Source organism: Salvia hispanica, chromosome 4 (genome assembly GCF_029641045.1).
Source record: "Salvia hispanica isolate PSC_SH4W2 chromosome 4, Shi_PSC_v1, whole genome shotgun sequence".
NCBI classification, from domain to species: Eukaryota; Viridiplantae; Streptophyta; class Magnoliopsida; order Lamiales; family Lamiaceae; genus Salvia; species Salvia hispanica.
Genome location: NC_142695.1, coordinates 38,042,359 through 38,060,390, shown reverse-complemented (window position 1 = coordinate 38,060,390; position 18,032 = coordinate 38,042,359). Strand labels below are relative to the sequence as shown.

Here is an 18,032-nt window from a genome sequence, read left to right as displayed (position 1 = left end):
GTTTATATGTTTATATAACATGTTTGTAAAATATTCTGCTTTGTTTTATAAATCTAGGTATATATTTGAAACTCTCCCACTTAGCCTATTGCATAGTCTAAGTGTGAGAAGTTTTTAGATATAATATGTGTTTGTTGTAAATGGGTGTCTGTCATACTAGCCATTCCCAATTTTCACTTCACAGCCCGTATCTGGGGCAAACACTTGTGAAGTGAGAGGGGGGAGCAAATGGCCAGTATGACATGTATATATATGTTATTTGAGTCAGTGCATGTTAGTTTTTTTTTTAGGGTTTGTTTAGGTCTAGGAATTATGTATTATGTTTTTTTTTATGAATGGGCTTAAAACTCAACTGCCTCGAACTGACGGTGAGGGGAATTGAGGGAGATAAGGCATGCCAGAAAACAGAAACCACCCCCTCCAGTAACCCCTAGTCAGTATAGATGATGCAAGTATGAAGGAAAAACCCATCCCTTAGGTCAGACACGAAAGCACTCTTAAAAGGTGAGTTAGAAGCCCCAAAGTAGAACTGTTTTCCACTAAACACTGAAAAAAGAAGAAAGGCTACCACATGATGTCTAGGGCAAGGTGACCGCGTGTAGCAAACCCTGAAGGCAGTAGGAAACCCCCCCCCCCCCACCCCCCCCCCCCCCCCAAAAAAAAAAAAAAACCCTACCGTTAGAACCCCATTTTCTAGCCTGATCTATACCCTGAAATAACCCAACAGCCACTGGAACTATGTGCGTGCAAGGCATAAGGTAAGGAGGTAACTGCCCAGGAGGACATACAAAAGAAACCAGCTGAAGAAAAGAAAGACAAAGAAAGAAGGAGAAAATCGATCTGAAAAATTCCAGATCCAAAAAAATAGAAGAAGGTATAAGGGTGGCAAAGCCACAGGAAGAAAACCGAAGAAAATGGTCGCATACTTGACCACAAAAAGAGAAAGGAGGAAGAAAGAATAAGGGTGGCGAAGCCACAAGGAAGCTACTAACCAGTTGGAAGCCAATGTCAGAAATTGTCCAGCCGAAGAAGAAGCCTTAGCCAGAAGCCCGAATGCACACAGTTCTCCCTCATCAAATAAGTAGTTAGTTTTTGAACCCTAGAGCCTTAGGGACAACTGCCACAAACATTACAAACCAATAGCCCCGTTACAAGCCTTAAAGACCTTCAGGAGCTGCACGTGAGATCTGAGTCCGAAACATCTGTGGTTTAGCATTGAGAGAAAACAGTCCTAACATCCTCTGTGAGGAATGAGTGACTGAGTGAACCCAGTGTTTGGCCTAGGATTGGGTGATCCTGACAAGCAGATATACTGACTGGGGAAGAAAAGGGGGGCGGCGGAAGTTCAAGGCTACCTAAGGCCGGATTGCACCTGATCTCGAGGGAAAGGGTGGTTGAAAATATAGTCTATTCTATGTGTTTAAGTTAACTATATGTTTAATGTGTTTGTGTCGTTGTTTGTTTTCTTTTCCTTTGCGTCAGATTCTTGAGTCTAGTTAGGTAGAGTCGGTCAGGGGGAGTAACCAGGCTCAAATTCGACTTATTTCTTTTTGTTTGTCTTCACGCTTGAGGACAAGCATGTGGTAAGTGTGAGCAGTTTGATAAGTCGTATTCTAAGCCTTGGTTACTGGTCAGTATGTCGTGAAATGCATGTATTATCTGCAAAACAGTTCCTTAAGTGTGCAGGATTAAAGGATCCAAGTCAGTAGGAGACGATTCAGGTGACGCAAGTGAAAAGGGCGCTAGAAGGGTGCAATACTGACCAGGATGCATGCCAGAGAAAAGGCTCGAGATGGAGAAGAAGGATAGCTGGGATGATCATTAACAAGGGCAGAAAAGTCAAAACTTGAAGGAAGTCTACCCTAAAAGCAAGGGCAAGCCTCCCTATAAAAGAAGCCACTTGCGAGAGGTCCCGAGTTCACCTTTAGAGTTGGTCCCTTAGAGTTCGGTCAGGAGCTCTAAGTTCTCAGTTCAAAAAACACACTTAGTAGAATTCTCTCGAGAAGATCAGTCCTTCAGCATTGTCCAACCTCTCGTTCCTCGCCACAGCTATGGTCACTTGGCGTCCAAGAGTCTGCCGGAGAAGTCATCGATCCACCGTTCCAGCCAGTTGCCGTAGTAGTATAGCAGTATCATCGCCCGGAGTGGCCAAACAATCATTATTTTGCTTTCTAGTTTAATCTCTACTTGTTTTCGTCGTTGGTTTTGTTGCAAACACTCATCGTTGTTGCCTTTTGAAGTACTTTGTGAAGTTCCAACGCTTAAATTATGAAGTTTCTATTTCGTATGTCGCTTTGGTTCGAGTTTGCTTCATTCTGCCTAGGAAAATTAGATCTAGTTGTTGCTTTTAATTTCTAAGTGTTTTCTTACCTGGAGTTGTTGATCTGAAGTTGTAGCTATGTTTTAGTCTAATCTTCGTGCTTGAGTCTTCGTGTTGCATTATGATCACCGCCTTGCATGTTAGTCAGTAGAAGTAAAATTGCAGTTTCACCGTTTATTTTAAGTTCGAGCATTTTAATCAATGGATCTTGAGTTTGAGGTTATGAACATGAGTTTAGTTATGGTGTTTGTGTTCATCTGATTTTTTTTTATAATACTTGGTGAAGAAGAAAACGTCAAAATCAACTTTAGTTTGGACCACTTTACTTTTAAGTTACTTTTACTTTTGTTCCCTACTTTTCAGTTGTGCTGTCCAGACCTGTCAGAGAGCCACCCAGCCACCAGATATGCCTTGTAGTCTAAATTTCCTCTTTTAGTAATTGTCTACTTTTCATATGCCTCTGAGACACCTTGTCCCCTATTTCCACGAACAACACCACATGCCTGTTATTTTCACACCCACTAGTCAGTAGAGTACCTCCTTTATTTCTTGCCTAGGTAAATCTCAACCCAAGCGTGGTAGCTAACCAAAAACACCCAGGAAAGTCACCGCAGTTATCCAAACGTGTCCATCCTTGTGGGATTCGACCCTTACCTCCACAATACTAATCAGTAGAAGTGAGTTGAGGAAAATTGTTTGAAGCTAGGTCCCGATTGTCGTACCAACGACTCAGCTGGTTCGGGAATCTCTTCCTGATCAGTTGGATACACTCCAAATTACATACGAAAACCGACTCACAGACCAAAAAGGCCTTTTCAGAACCGCTGGTTCCGGTTTTGGAAATTGTTGAACCGGAACCGAACCGCGAGGGTGTTTCGCAGTTACGGTTCTGATTCCAAAACCGCCAGTTTCAGTTTTGGTTCCGAACCGACGGTTTTCCGGCGGTTTTTCACGGTTCCGAACCGCTAGTTTTTTTTCGGTTCCGGCTTGATTTCGCGGTTCCAGCTTAAAACAGTCAGGAACCGGCGCCGGTTCTGGCACAGTTTCGGTTCGATAATTTTTGAATCTGAACCGTGGTACGGTACCACGGTTCAAAAATCGACAGTTTCGGTTCGGGTAAATTCTCACGGTTTCGGTTCGGAACCGTAACCAGCGGTTACGGTTTCAGTTTAACCCTCTAGTTCAATAAACCTTGGGCAGGTCTAGATGATGGTGAGTTGGCGTTGTAGATGAAAGATCTCATCTTGTCCCTTGGAGTGTCTCCTTCTGAAAAGAAAGATGGCGAGCAATCTTGTCCACATGGCGCATTCCTATAGGGCTATGAAGTTGACTCGCCCCCTACGAGTGAACTTCTTTTATCCGATTAAATAAAATAATTTCTAAATACAAATTTTATTATAAAAAAATTATAATTTCACAGTAATCTATTTAAATATTAATTTAAAATTTCAATTATATTAGTTTATATGTAAATATTTTATTTTTAATAAATAGATTAAAATAAAAAAATGTGAATATTTTATATTTTAATGAATTTCATATTTAAATTAAATTAAAATAATTTAAATAAATTTTATATCAAATAGATTAATATAGAAAATAAAAATTAAATGAATTAGTGAGAATGGAAGAGATTGAGGTTTCGAGGTATTGTCTCTTAACTAGTAAGATATTGAGTAAAAAGTAATGTGTAGTCCACAACTAATGAAGGAATAGATGGATAAAAGATGTTTAAAATACTGGGTTGTGGATAACCTCATAGATATCCACTCTATCAAATGTTGTCACCGCTTGACCGCCACGAATTTTAAGAGATATTAGGAAATTAGATTAAATAAAATTAGTAGAATATTAATCTCAAATTTTATAATTGAATTTATAATATAATGTGAGTGTAATGATAGTTGAGTGTGTACTCTATTTATCTAAAATGAATTTTTTTAAAAAAATTTGCACTATATTTGGTGGATAGCCCAAAATGAAAATGTGGACAATATTCTAGTAATTGCTTTTGGATTTTGCATCACTCTCACATAGGCAGAATTAAGCTAAGATCGTTAACCCGCATTAACCAGCATTTATCGGCAACACAAACTTAGGACCCTTCGCTTTGTAGGAAATAGCGAAAAATGGGTTCAATCTGGCCCGCATTAGGCGAAAAATAGCGAAAAATGTGTAATTCCAGTTGTTTAGTGTACAAGCTTTATTTCTTGAGAGCCTTATAAGAGCATCTCCAATGCCGGCTAGCCAACCGGCTAGCCGATTCGCGTCGCTAGATGAACCATTGGAGCAGGCCAGCCTGAAATCGGCGAAAAAAGCGGCGTGGGCTAGCCGATCGCGTGGCGCTGGCCGATGCGCAGGCTGCCATTGTGGCGTGCCGATCGGCCAGCGCCCTATTTCGATTTTTTTTTTTTTTTTTGAAAACCTATATAAACGCGATTTTAGTTTCATTTTCATTTGCACCACTTGTTTTAACGAGTTTTCTCTCTCTCTAAATTTCTGTACAGGAGCATCATCGAGCGATGAGTAACGCGGGTGGTAGCAGTGGTGGTAGTGGTGGGATGTTGAGGAGTACGAACGGAGGATGAACGAGGCTATGGAGGCCTACATGAACCGCGAGATGGAGCGGTACATGCGTAGGGTGGAGCAGCAGGCGATACCTCGCCCTCCACGGGTCGTCCACCGCCGAGCAGTGATCGGGATCACGTAGCTGCACATCAGCGGCTATATGACGACTACTTTTCAGAGAACCCGCGGTTTCCCGCAAACATGTTCAGGTGGCGTTTTAGAATGCGCAGGGAGTTGTTTATGCGTATCGTTGACGCTTTGGAGCGTCGATATCTGTGTTTCCGCTTCGGGCATGATGCGGTTGGCAGACCCGGCCACACCCCTATTCAAAAGTGCACGGCGGCAATCAGGCAGTTGGCCTACGGAGGCGCGACAGACATGTGGGATGAGTACCTCCACATCGGTGAGACGACTGCTCTGGATTGTCTGAAGTATTTCTGAGAGGGCGTGATAAACATTTTCGGTGAGTACCTTCGAAGCCCTACTCCCCAAGATTGTCAAAATTTGATGCAGATGCACGGGGAGCAGCATGGGTTCCCCGGGATGTTAGGCAGCATAGATTGTATGCATTGGGAGTGGAAGAACTGCCCGACTGCCTGAAAGGAGGCCTACACGACCGGCTACAAGTCAAAGAATCCCACGATGATCCTCGAGGCCGTAGATGATTACCAGCTGTGGATCTGGCATGCGTATTTTGGGGTAGTCGGGTCGAACAATGACCTCAACGTCCTGAACTCGTCTCCCCTTTTCAACGAGAAGTGCCAGGGCATCGGTCCAGCCGTCTCATTTGTGGCCAACGGCAATCGGCATGATATGGACTACTACTTGGCGGATGGGATATACCCTAGGTGGCCTGTCTTTGTGAAGATGATCAGGCACGCAAGTGATGAAAGGAAGGCCTACTTTACGGAACGGCAAGAGTCGGCGCGCAAGGACGTGGAGCGCGCATTTGGTGTGCTCCAGTCTCGATGGGCGGCAATTAAGGGTCCAACGCGTTTGTGGTATGTCAAATGCGTTTCTCAAATAATGTACGCCTGCATTATCACGCACAACATGATCGTCGAAGACGAAGGCGTACAACTGACTAGTTGGGCCAATGACGATGAAGCCGGTCCAAGCCACGGAACGGCCACCCCTAGCGTACGACGTGGGGTACATCCCGATGAAGTCGGCCGCCTCATATTCAACTCCAAAAGGATATAATTGAAGAGTTGTGGGAACAGAGGACTGCACGGCGATAATTTTTTTTCTTTATTATGTAATTTTTTTTATCTATGTACCTTTTTTTAATGCAATTAATGAATTTTCCCGTATATGTCTCGTAAATTTAATTCTGTAATTTAATCGTAATTTTAATTCCGTAAATGTAGTATTTCTTGAATTATTTTTATTGCGGCTGGCCTAAATCTGATGTGGCAGGTGGATTTTTAGTGCTGCTGACGTGGCAGGGAGAGAGAGTGGCTGGCCTATTTGCATTGGAGATGCTCTAATAGACTCTGGCCCGCATTGTTCAATGGAGGAATAGGCGGAAATGATTTATTGGGAAGGGCTTGGTTTATGTATCTGCGTCGATTCTCGCACTTGGAAATGGAGACAAAAATCCCTAGTTGGCTCTCGCATTTTCAATTTCCTCAATTCCATAACTCATTTTTCATTTTCAACTCCACCCACAAAATTGAATTTCGTGTTTGCCCTAGTGGTGAGAAGATCAGTATTGCCCTAATTATTGGTTATCGACATTGTCGTGACGGGTGCGGGAAGGTCACGAACATACTGGTCACACAAGCTTCGATGCCTTCACTCACACTGAAAGTTACATATTTAGTTTAATACATGATGCATTTACGTTTCTTCCTTTCGAACAATCTTTGCCTTGCATTTGCATCTATTTCGTTACTTACAATAGGCTGACATTTTCATTGAGTTGTTCACTTTTGCATTGCCAATTTCACTCTGACATCCTCTGACAACAACAAGCTGGAGTTGCTGACTGAAATTGTGTCATAGAAGCTTTCGGAATCTTCCTAATCCTAGATTGTTTCTCGATAATTTATATATCTAATTACCTTGATTTGCCTCATTAAAATTAATTTCAGGTTCTTGTGCTCTGCGTCTCTCCTTAGTCTCTAACTTTACTGGATGTATTTGAAGTGTTAAGGATCCTCGTTCAGGGCAAATTCAAGCGCCACGGTTCCATAGATACATGTTGTTGTTAAAGATACTGTGATCAAGACCAAATCAAGCCACATCAACGAAATGACACCATTTGAGCTGGTGATCATAGATGAAGCTGCACAGGTGAAGGAATGCAAGTCTTCGATCCCCCTGTATCTTCCGGGGCTGCACCATGCCATACTAGTCGGAGACGAGAAACAGCAGCCTGCAATGGTCTCTCTTTCTCTTCAAGGAAAGAGAGAAAATGGATGCACCACGAAAGATGATAAAAAGGAGGAATCTTGATCATTTTGAGGTGGTTAGACGTGTGAGCTTGAACAAAGAAGAGTGAGAGATGTGTGGGAAGAATTATTGGGAGAATATTATGAGGTGGAAAGTGATGTTGATGTAGGTGGAAAGGAAGTGTGGTGCTGCAATATAAATTAAGGAGATAGAGATTGAGAGAGGATCCTCTACAACCCCAAAACCACACAAAATCATCTAAGCTAGAGAGATACCATACTAGACGAGAGAGAGAGTTGAGAGCAAAGAAAGAGTTTATCACCAAGGAAGAAGAGAAGAAGGAGCAGAGGAGGAGGATTCATCGCAAGATTGAAGACGAGGCCTCCAATCCGCCCAATCTAATTCCGGGTGTTCTTGCTTTAGTTTATTTTTGTTCAAACAATGTTTTTGAACATTTCTTCGAATATTTATTTGACTTTTGTGATGAACATGAGTAGCTAAATCTTCCGTAGAGTTCTACGGGGGAGTTACAATGATCCTTATGTTTAATTGATTTCCGTTTTCTATGCCTTTGTCATGTGGTTATTTTGATTTCTTCTATGCTTATACATTTATTTGATTGATCACTTTATAAATGCATGTGGATTTTACTACAAGAACTGAGAAGTGAGCAGTTTAATTTGAAAGAGAAGAAATTGGCGTCTTTGCCAATATAATCGAGAGATTTGAGCCTTTGAATGAAGCTAAGTATCTTATGAGCTATTAGGAGTTGTTGCCCTAGTTCTAGGAAGGAGAATTCGATTCTAGGTAGCAATCTACAAATTGTATGCTTCGAGAGAAGATATAGTTTTACCTTAGTGATAGCTTAATAACCCTTGAGACCTTTGTTGGCATAGTTTGGAAATTAGTTGAACATGGGATAATTATTATCGATCTCGTAGGATTCTACCTTCTTATCTTTGATCTACATCTTTACCTTTCGTTTATTTTTATTTCTCTAGTTGTTTTTAATTATTTTGATTATTGTTATTTACTTGTTTCAAGTAAATTTAGAAAAACAACACTTTTCGATTCATCTAGATAGTAGTTGAGATTGGTTCGTGGTAATTAGGTTAGCACTCATTGTCTCTGTGGATACGATACTCTTGCTTACTGTTTGCTACATTAGCCCCGTACACTTGCGGGTATACTTGTGTTAAAAATAAGTCGAGTCAAGTTTTTGGCGCCGTTGCCAGGGACAATTAGTGTTACTATAGCCTAATATCGTGATAATAATTGAGATTACAAGTCTAGATTTTATTCGCTTTATTTTTATTTTTCTTTTTGAGTTCTCCAATCATTTTGTGTCCTTGTCCAGGTTGTATGCACACGCGTCCTAAAGGTCTACCTTTAGAGCCATTTGATCCCGAGATCGAAGCATTCAACAAAGGAGGAACACGCAGAGGAGGATAAACCGAAGGATTTGATTTCCTTCACCCTCTCATAGGCATCCACCTTTACAGTACGAGCCTCATTCTCCAGTTCCAATGGCGAATAATAATGAGAATATCAATGTGGAACATCCAGATCCCGTCGTCCATCAACTCCTTCAACAGATGGCCACCTTGCAGAAGCAGTTAGAGGAGCAACAGGGTCGAAGCACACGCATTCGGTGGAACGGGAGCAGAAGATGCCAACACGCGCCTCACCAAGTTCATACAAATCAGCAACACGGTCAAGGCTAATGGGGTCACGGACGAACAAGTTCGCCTCAGACTGTTTCCTTTTTCCTTGAAGGACGATGCCAGAGATTGGTATGATAGTATGGGACCTAACTTTGTGCCAACATGGGATGCAATGGTGCAGTTATTCTTGGAGAAATACTATCCACCCAGCGAGGCACTCAAGCGGCAAGCAGAAGTCATTCAGTTTGCGATGCGTCCTCAAGAGAATGTCCAAGAGGCATGGAAAAGGTTCAAATACCTTATGAGAAGATACCCCAACCACGGTTTAAGTCCGGGGCAACAGATCCTAGCTTTCTACAGGGGAAGCACTCTAGAGGCAATGCGCGAATTGAATATGAGCGCCGGGGGGTCACTCTGCAGGTTGGGAGAAGATGATGATATGCAAGTGATTAAACGAGTGGCTTCCAATGACGAGGGATGGAAGAACGAAAGGAGCAAGTCATATAGGGTGGTCTCTACGTCAGAAGATGACAGAATAGACAGAATGTCAAAGCAGCTGGATATTCTGACCACACAATTGGGAATCATGGAGATGAGACAATCTGGACCAGCAATTCAAGGGGAAGTTGAAGATGTCAACTATGTGCACCAAGGAGGGAATAACATGAACTTCAACAAAGGGGGCGGTAACTATAACCACTATAGTAACAAGGTGCATCCAAATAACTCTTACGGGAATCCCAACAATGCTATGCAACCACCACCAGGATTCGCAATATCTAATGGGATGATCGATGAGCAGAAGAAGCCTACTAAGAAGATATCTTGCCAGCATTCATGATGCAGACTACCAAGTACATGGAGAAAACTGACAAGTACATGGAGAGCACTAGTCAAAGGCTGGGAAAAGTTGAGAATGACGTGCAAAGCTTGAATGCAGACATGAAGAGCATTGGCACTCAGATTAGTCAAATCTCTCAAGCTGTGGGTGCCCAACATCATCCTGGCCAATTTCCAGCACAAACCATAAACAATCCCAAGGAGTGCAAGGCAATAAGTCTGAGGAATGGTAAAAGCTACGAAGGTCCTTCAACTAATAATATATATATATATATATATATATATATAGCTATATTCTAATATACATTATTCCATAAAAATTTTATTTTCCCCCAAAAATTGCATTCTAAAAAGATGTAAAAAGAGCAGGCGTAAAAAGAGTAGGTGTTACATAAAATGGTACTAGTTTGTTAGGTTAAAATGAATTTTACATAGTTAAAAATAATATTTATCGTTTACAAAATGATACGGTGTTTATGTTCATTTGTGTGTAAAACGATACTTTGAACTATAAAAATGATATTCATTGTTTATAAAATGATAGTATGTGGTTGCTGATGCTTGTGGCATAAATGATACTATTTGTAAGGTTAAAATGAACTTTACATATTTAAAAATGATATTCATCATATACAAAATGATATGGTATTGCTGTTGATTTGTGGTTCACGCTCTATTGGTGTAATGATAGTTTGAGAGTATAAAATGATACGTTGCATGCACAAAAATTATAAAATGATACTGTGGTTGCTGATGCTTGTGGCATAAAATGATTGTTAAGTTAAAATGAACTTTACATGCTTAGAGATGATATATATCATTTATAAAATGATATTGTGGTTCATGCTATATTGGTGAAATGATAGTTTGAGAGAGTTAAATAATACTCTGCATTCAATAAAATGGTATTCCTCGTGAATAAAATGGTAACTATATCAGTTAATGTCGTAAATTGACAAACATTAACAATAAATTTATCATATGCAAAGAAACTTATTTAATTGGTAACCTTATTTGCGAGCGCAAAATAATACTCTGCATTCAATAAAATTGTAACCTTATTTGAGAGAGTAAAATAATACTCTGTATTCAATAAAACGGTATTCCTCTTTTATAAAATTGACAAACATTAAAACCAATAGACGGGTGTCGATTGGCGCCCCCAACGTCTCCTCGGGAGTTGGTGCTTGGCGGTTGGGTGCGGGGGGCGACGGGTGCCGATTGGCGCCCCCAATGTCTCCTCGGCTGTTGGGTGCGGGGGCGACAGGTGCCGATTGGCGCCCGGCTCACCCATGCCTTTTCGGCTGGCTGTTCTTGGCAGCTGGGCGTGGGCAGTCGGGTTGTATGCGGGGGCGGCGATTGGCGCCCGTCGTAGTAGTGTCTTGGTGCAGCCACCCGTTCTCGATGGCAGGGAGCGGTGCGAGCGGTTAGGCTGAGACGCAGGGCGGCGGGTGCCTGTTGGCAAAATGGCACCCCCAATGCCTGGATGGGCTGGCGGTTGGGTGCGGGCGGCCGTGTTGGGCGAGGGGCGACGTGTGCACCCATGCCTCTTCGGCGGCCGTGCTCGGCAGCTTGGTGCTGGCAGTCGGGTCTGGGCATGGGGGACGGCGATTGGCGCGCGCGGTCTTATTTCTCCTCGGCGCCCCGCTCTTGGAGGTTGGGTGCAGGAAGCTGGGTTGAGGCGCGGGGCGACGGGTGCCGATTGGTGCCCCCAATGTCACCTCGGCCGTCGGTGCTTGGCGGTTGGGTGCGGGCGGCTGTGTTGGGGCGGGGGGCGACTGGTGCCGATTGGCGCCCGGCGCACCCATGCCTCTTCGGTTGGCCGTGCTTGGCGGCTAGGCGCAGACGATCAGGTTGTATACGGGAGCAACGATTGGCGCCCGTTGTGATAGTGTCTATGTGGCCACATTATGGCCAGCCATAAACTAGTTTAATAGCACAAAAACCCGGTTTGCATAAAATTTCCGATTTTGTTAGGAATTGATTTTACTTTTATAACCTTCTCATGTTTGGAGGTGAAATTGGCGCTCTTTTCTCTTCTTCTTTTCATGTCCCGCCAGTATTAGTTTCTCTCTCCCCATATTTGTAGCCATGGAGGTGAAATTGGCGCTCTTTTCTCTTCTTCTTTTCATGTCCCGCCAATATTAGTTTCTCTCTCCCCATATTTGTAGCCATGTTTGAGTCGGCACTCTCTCTCTATCTCTTCTATCATGTTCAGCATTCTCTCTCTCCCATATCTGGAGCCTTTCTCTCCCATCTCCACAAAAATGTGAAAAGAAAATTTGATGCAGCAGCGAGACTTTGAGACTAAAAATATCTGGAACCTCACCCATTTTTAGTTTCTCCCTCCCCCATATCTGGAACCCTCACCCATCTCCACAAAAATATGCAAAAAAAAAGTCCCCAAATCGGCGAGACTGAGATAGGACAAAATTTGAATAGGTTTAGTGGCAAAAAAACCCCGATTTACATGTTTAGACAAAATTTGAATCGGTGGAGAAGTTGTCGAGAAAGAGTACATAATTTTGATGTTCCGACTAAAATACACAATCGGTGCAGGGCTATAGGAAAGACTCCAGTGTTGATATTTTTGGTTTTCTATAAAATTTGGATGGATTTCTTAAATGTTTTCTATGAAGGTATTTTTTATTTTCTGTAAATTTTTGTTTTTGTTTTTGGCTTCTCCCTTGAATGAATAATACTATGACGGATAAATAAACGAACGAAAAAGGAGCAGGAATTGAAATGTGTAATGGAAGCAGCATACTTGTACTGATAAATGGACCAATAAATGAACGAAAAACGGGTGGGAATTTAAATGTAGATGTTGTAGACAATTAATTGAAATCTTGTAATTAAAGAAGCATGCTATCTATCATCCACAATTTTAAGTAAATAAAATCAGCAACTCCATCGCAAATTTTAACGATAAAATCTGATTCTCAGTTGATTTGTTTAATTGAATTTAAATTCACCTTAATTGTCCAATTAATCTAAAAATGAATGCAAAATGTAATAGAATAAATTGATAATTTGATACACTTGTTTGTTTGACTAAAAGTAAAGTTTCCATAAAAAATTACTCCTAAGAAAATGAATCCCGGAAATATAATTTCTAAACAACTTTACTTTTGGGTTTAGAAAATATCAAAATATTTCAATTTTATTTATTCATATTTAATATTATTTGGAGTTTATATTTAATTTTAAGCAAAATGTGGAATACAACATAATATTAATTAAAAATATGTATGAAAATAAGCAACAAATAATCCTTGAATAAATTAAGTTCAATCTAATAATCTAGTCAAATTTTAAAAAGTATGGAATCTGATTACTTAATTTAATACTCCCTCCGTCCCGGATAATTCGGGTCATTTTGATCGGGCACGGGTTTTAAGAATTGTAATGTAAAGTGAGTTGAAAAAGTTAGTGGAATGTGGGTCCTACCTTTATATATTAGTTTTATAATAAAATGTGAGTAGGAATGAGTTAGTGGAATATGAGGTCCACTACTAAAAATGGTAAAAGAGAAATGGGACAAATTATGTGGGACGGACCGAAATGGAAAACTGGAACGAATTATCCGGGACGGAGGGAGTACTATTATACTCCATCCGTCCCCTATTAAGAGTCACACTTCATTTTTACCATAAATGGTAAGTAAGTCTCACATTCCACTAACTCAATTCACTCACATTTTATTATAAAACCAATATAAAAAATGGGTCATACATTCCACAAACTTTTTCAAACCAATTTTTCTTTACATTTTTTAAAATCCGTGTCCGGTCAAAGTGTGACTCCTAATGAGGGGCGGAGGGAGTATTAATTTGGTGTTAGATTCAATTGAGTTATTCAACCAAACAATTTAATTAAAATTATATTCACCTGAATAATTCTATTGAACTTTTAATCAGTTGAACTATTTAATACTAGTACTTTTTTTTTGTTTATTTAATACTAGTACTTAGATTCACTTGTTCATTTGAATTTGAAAATCATATTTATTGTCCAATTACATAAACTTGGTAGTATATGAAAATGTAGTAGATTAAAATGATAAACTTGAGAGTTTTACTAATTCTAATAATTCAATTGAATCTTAGATCAAATTGAACAATTCTATTGTTTAGATTCACTCGATTATAAGACGTAACTAGATAATTCAATTGAACTTATAATCAATGAATATGCGATTTAGGGTTCTGTTGGTTTTGGGTTCAATGTCGTTTCTGGATTGAATAAACTTCTTCTCGATTTGTGATTGGGTTTAGGATGTCCATGGCTGGGTTTAAAATTGAATAAACTTCTTTCCCGATTTTGAATGTGCAATGGGTATAATAGTTCATGATTGTGTTTTGGTGTAGGATGTCCCGTCTTCGCGGTCTTCGAGCAGAATGACTTGGCCGAGGTTTGAGGCAGTGGTCTGTGATCATGGTCTTGAAGCCGATGTGGTGACATCAAATACGGATGCCAATCCCGGACGACGCTTCTATCGTTGCCAAGTATGGAAGGAGGACGATTGCAAATTCTTTCGTTGGATTGATCCATCGTTGTCGCCGAATCAAGAGTACTTTTTTAAGAAATTGAAGATGGATAGGGACAACGTGCAAAGAGCGTTGAGAGATAAAGTTGCTATGCAGGATGCACTTGATGAGAGTGTCTGTTCCAAAACCGCTGAAGTTGAAGCACTCCAAGGTGTTGTCGCAGATTTACATCGTCAAAACCGGAATTTGAAGGTTGTCATTTGCATTTTATGTGTCGTCATTTGGATACTGACGTAGCTTATCTAATAGAACCAATGATTGTAGTAGACTATGCAAGTTGAACTCCAATGTAATACACTACGGAAACAATAATATTGTAGTGATTTTTCTCCTATGAATGCATTGATTAGTGAGTTCAAATATAACATTGAGTAATTATTTTTCCCTATGAATGCATTGAGTTACGAGTTCAAATTTAACCAGGATGCTATACATTAAGAGTTCATGTCCAACAAAGAAGAAGAAATATAATAGAAAGGGGAAGCTGCCACAAAACACACAGTTGAATTGATCATAGTTTGCTGCCACAAAACACACTGTCTACACATAATTTAGTACCCAACCACATATAGTTTGGTGCTCACAAAACACATTGTTAAGACATAGTTTGGTGCTCACAAAAAAACATTGTTTTCTTCCACACATTCAACATCTTCAACCATTGTTGTTGCTTTGCTGCGTGAGGATTGAGCCATCACCTCCTCCCGAACCTCCTCCAGCATGTCCTCCAGCACGCCCTCCACCACGGCCTCCTCCACGACCCCCCCTTCTTCCAGCTCTCCCCGTAATAGCAATGGTACCATTTTCGGCATTAGATGGTGTCTTGCGAGGCCTTCCCATCTTGGCCTATAAATTGAGTAATTGCAATGTTAGTAATAATAGATAGAGATAAAATATAGTTGTACAATTAAAACTAGAGTTTAATACCTTTGGTTTAGGTTGGACTTCAACTGGATCGTTTTTGCAAGTTCTAGAGTTGTGGCCTTCTTGGAAACACTTCTGGCATGTCATTACACATATCTTTCTCATTCTATTAGGCCTAGCTGGATCCTTCTCGAATGGATCCCTCCTTCTTACCTTCTTGGGCCTACCGGGCATCTTTTTCACAGGTGGAGGTACAACCGGGTACCCCTCAGCAACTGGCCATAATTTCTCCCCATTTAACGCTGGCAACCCATATCCATAAGCAACCTTATACTTGCTCAATGAGAAGTATTCATGGACATAATCATCAACATTCTGCTTGAGGAAGTGAATAACAGCACATGCATGAAGGCAAGGAATTCCAGTCAAATCTCATTTCCTACAACCACACTGCCTTGTGGAAGGAGTCACTACAAACCTATCCTCAAAGTGGCTAACTTCAAATTTCCCCCCAATTGCAGGAATGGTGGTACAATTTCTGCTTTCATAAATCATAGCTTCAATTTTTTTCCTCACTTTTGGACACACAGTAGAACTACTCCCAGCAATCTCCATTTCTACACTCTTTCTATAAAGTCTCTCCATGAGTGTGGTTCGCATTTCCTCAAGCATGTCTACTACATGTTTGCTCCTAGCCTCCAGAATATAGGAGTTGAAACATTCACAGACATTGTTAAGAATAGCATCAGAGCATTGTACAGGTGTTAGAAAAGCCTTACAGAATCTGCTTGGGTTTTTGTCCATTAAATCAGCAAAAGCCTGTCCATCTTCCTTCTCTAGCTCTCTGCATGCAATCTCATACTCTTCCATATAAGTACATCTAACCAGCCTCCAGAAAAGCTGCTTCAAAAGTGGACCTTTGTGGGTTTTTTTCCAGTTAGCATAGATATGCCTTGCACAGTTTCTATGCTCTGCAAATGGAAGTAGATTCTGAACTGCATTCTCAAGTCCCTATCAAACAACATTGTAAGTGAAAACATAACAAATTAGACAACAATTCCAAATAAAACATACATATAACTGGCATAAATTAATAAGTTAGCATAGTATATACCTTTTGTTGATCACTGATAATGATAATTCCTACTCCTTCACCCAATGCCAACTCTTCAGCAAGAATATTAATGAACCAAGCCCAACAAACTTCATTCTCAGCCTCAACCACTGCCCAAGCAATGGGATACATTTGATTGTTGCCATCAGTTCCTACAGCAGTTAACAATATCCCACCAAGATATGTCTTAAGGAAAGCACCATCCAGACCAATCACCTGTCTACAGCCCTCCTTGAAACCCTTTCTTAGACCACTAAAACCAATGTACACAGCCTTAAATACAGCACCCACATCCACATGTAATTCAAACCGCCCTTCTCTGTCAGACCTACCCAACTCCAGCATATAACTCCTCAGCTTTGCATAATGATCTTCCACTGTTCCCATCAGCATCTCAATTGCCTTTCTCTTGGAATGGTATAACCTCCACTTGGTTGCATCAAATGCAAACCGCTGCATCAAGTCCTTACCTAATTCCTTGCAACTGAACTCTGGTCTAAGCCTAAACACATGCAAGTATTTTCTGGCAATCCAATTAGATGTCACAATCTTGTTTCTCATAGCCCTAGGACATGTGTGCTCTGGTTCCAGTTTCTTAATTACTACACAACCCGTTTTACTCACAACACTCCCAGAACAGAACCATTTAACAAGGACTTTTGCAACCTGCCTCAAATGCCTTCCTATTTGCTCTCTTGAAGTGGATCTCCCAACCATTTTCAACTGCATTGTCTGTCAGAGCATCTCTGGCTTGAAAACCATCAATAAATCCCATTCCAATACACAATTTTAAATGCTTATGATCACATCTTGGATCATACATCACTTTGGCATGTCTTTCCATCTTTCTTCTCCCTTCATCTTGAGAATCAGTTGAGCTAGAGTAGATATCACCTTCTTCTGAATTCTCATACTCAGACACATAGTCACTTATTTGCCCACCACTGACTAGGCCATAGAACATGTCATCAGTAACAACAAACTCTTTCTCCTTATTTTCTTTTGCTTTCTTCCTTCCCTGTGTGTATTCCTCATCCTCTGACACTAATTCCTCAGCCTCCATGTCATCATCAGTTTCCTCATCTTCAGAAGATGGTATGTAACTCCCATCATCCTCACTGTCATATCCCATACCCACTCCAATACTTTGATCAGGCTTATCTCCCACACTCTCATCAGGTCTAGCTCCCACATTCTCACCCACATCCTTAGATGTAGATTTACTAGCTCCCACAGTCTCACCCACATCCTTAGATGTAGATTTACTAGCTCCCACATTCTCATCCACATCCTTAGATGTAGATTTACTAGCTCCCACATTCTCATCCACATCCTTAGATGCAGAATTCCTAGCTCTCACACCCTTACCCACACTTTCAAACACTGACTTCTGGGAAGACTGGAACAAACTTTTCTTCACACTGCTTTCAACATTCTTTTCCACAGTATTTTGGGTGGAAACTGATTTGAACTTGCCAGCCTTTGAAGTTGTTTCCTTTCTACTCTTTGTGTTACACTTGCTCTTATTCACATACTCAACATTAGCCTTTCTCACTGACTCAAACTCAACCACTCGATGCTTGACAGCTTCATCACCCATAGTGTCTCCCCTGCCCACGGATTTATCTTCAACAATTTGCTCTAGGCCACCCTTCTTCCCACCAACAACATACACATCACATACTTGATTTTTAACCGTGGTTAGAAACTTCAGC

At 40.9% G+C, this 18,032-nt stretch overlaps 1 pseudogene; it reads right to left on the bottom strand.

The window, feature by feature from the left end:
- Window positions 1-14,878: 14,878 nt before the first annotated feature.
- Window positions 14,879-17,248, bottom strand: LOC148928590 (uncharacterized; annotated as a pseudogene).
- Between the last annotated feature and the right edge of the window lie 784 nt (window positions 17,249-18,032).